Below are 2,523 nucleotides of genomic sequence, written 5' to 3' on the forward strand. Positions count from 1 at the left end.
GTTCTGCTGCTGCTGCTGGCACATTGGGCTTGTTAGGTTGCTGATGGTGGTGGTGATGGTAATGGGTGGCGTGGTGGTTAATTGGTGGCATGGTGGTAATAGTCATGGTAATGATGTTGATAATGGTAGTAGTGGTTAATGGCGACAGGTGGTGAGGGTGCTAATAATGATGGTGGTTAATTGGGGGCCTGGTGCTGGTGGTACTGGTGATGTGGTTGATAAATTTGGCAAAAGTGCTTATTTTTGGAGGGACCAAGGAGACCAAGTACTATTTCTTCAAGGCTTGTCTCTGTCTTCGATATTTTGTATTTCTAAAATGGCCCTGGGGAATGAAACAACTTAGAATTTCATTTTGCCAAGATCAGTGAATGAAAACATGTGTGAGAGTCATAATGCACTCACCAGTGAAGTCCTGCTGTGGGTTTGTTTTTTTTTTTTTTTTTTTGGAACAATGTGTACATTCCCAGGGCTGTAATTCATTCTGGTTGCCACTAAAAATCACGGTTCCCTGTGAAATGGAGAGGCGTGGTGGCAGGCTTCTTAACCTGTCAAACCTTTGATGAGCTTAACACACCAACATAGTGCCAGGAAAGCCTGGGATTGCTGCACTGATCCATCCTGCCCTCAAAGTGGAAACGTTTTTTCAGTTACAGTTCCCAGCCTGTAATGACAAGGCAGAGTGTGACATGAGCAGATGGGTGCACTGGTGGGGAGTTGCCAGGAAAGTTCATAGAGCTTACGTCTTTCTGGTTCTCTCAGAGTCTGCCCTGGCCTCTTCTTCCTCTTCCTTCTCCCTCCCCACGTTAGGTCATGAAGCGGGGTCACTTTCTACTCCAAGCACCTATCACACTATATCATTGACAAAATAGCTTTCTGCCTAAGAAGAATTCTGGGGAAATGCAAAGTTCATTCATTCATTCATTTAATAATTCTGTAATGAGCGTCAGCTATGGTCCAGACGGTGGGAAGGAAAAGGCAAAAACCCCTGCCCTCCAGAACTTCTATTCTTGTGGGTTTAGATATGTCTCATTCTCATCACACACAGATGAGGAAGCAGAGAATTGATGTGGCGTAGGACAGAGAGTAAAGGGCACAGAAGGAGACTTTAGCGGGAGCAGCCTCTTAAAACCATGTCCTCAGCTGATTCCATCTACACTACACATTGTTTTCGTTTACCACCATTTCCCTCTTGCCACTGGTCTAGACCTAGAACCCTTGGATTGCTTGAGAAAAACCCCTCTTCCCAGTGCCATCGGGAGAGACTGTTAGTCGAAGCACCCGCCTTGCGACTGCAGAGAAGGTGCGTGGCCCACACTTCTGCCCCCCATTGCTGCTTTCTGTTGCCTGGACTTCCTGGAACTAAGGTTCCCTTTGAGTCCAAGCTGGTTTTCAGCCTTGCCTATAATTCTGTGAGCCACCTCCTATTGTTATACAGAATCCATTCTGTTGGGGCCTCCCTGGTGGTACAAGGGAGCACTGGTACATAAGCACTGCAAAATGAAGATATCCACAGCCTTTGCCACAGGATCTGGCCAGGAAGCTACCCACATGGTGCAGCAGACCTCTCCTCTCCCGCTGCCCCCCTCAGCAGTATATTTCAATCAGTCCGCCTTTCTGTTCCCCACTCTTGTTTCTGGTGAATCCTCTCACCTCCCGCACCTCTGGCCTATACCCAGTTCTTGTATGCATAAATAAATGAATCTTTAAAAAAAGAAAAGAATCCACTCCATTGCATGCAACCCCCACCCAAACTGACACATGGCCACTTCACCCTCGAGCCTGTTGGGACCTCAAACAAAATTTATCATCTACTAACTAGCAGTATAATGCCCACCTGGCAGAGGGCAGGAGCTCTGGTTCCCTTGAGCCATGCCTTGCCAACCTCCTGCTTTCTAGTTCCATCTTCAGGGCCTACTGGCCCAGGAGAAGTTTCCCCATTCTTCATTGGAATTGCCAGGCATGCAGATACTGCATACTCAGCAAAAGCCGTGGAGGAGCTGGAGCTATATTTGAACTTCCCTGAGAACACACAGATGCAGCCTCCTGTGCTCTGGCTGGCCCAGGAGAGTGTAATTAATGGTACTCTTCTTCAGAGCATGGACAGAACAGGTGATGGCTCAGCAAGTTCATAATCACAACCACAGCCAATACCTTCTCCCCCCAGGCCTATTTTTTAGTCACTAGAGGTGCTTATTAAGGCCGCATGTCAGGGCTACTGAGCAGACATGACTTTTCTCGAAGAACTTAAGGTTGCATTGAGTTGTGTGGAATGGAAATCTGACCCACTAAAGCTTTCTTTTTCTCATATAAGAAGGTTTAGAGGCACAAAGAAATGTAAGGACTGAAGTTCCTTCTATCTTCCTACTCTGCTATGCTTAGCAGGTAGCTCTTACCTCATAGTTACAAAATGGTTGCCCTACTTCCAGAAATCCCACCAACATTCCAGGCAGAGATGAAAGCAAAGACAAAGAGGAAAAAGTTTGTGCCTACTTAGTTCCCTTGACCCCTTGTATAATGAGAGAG

The sequence above is a fragment of the Talpa occidentalis genome, unplaced genomic scaffold, assembly GCF_014898055.3.
Source record: "Talpa occidentalis isolate TD23 unplaced genomic scaffold, MPIMG_talOcc4v2.1 talOcc4.10, whole genome shotgun sequence".
Classification (NCBI taxonomy): Eukaryota; Metazoa; Chordata; class Mammalia; order Eulipotyphla; family Talpidae; genus Talpa; species Talpa occidentalis.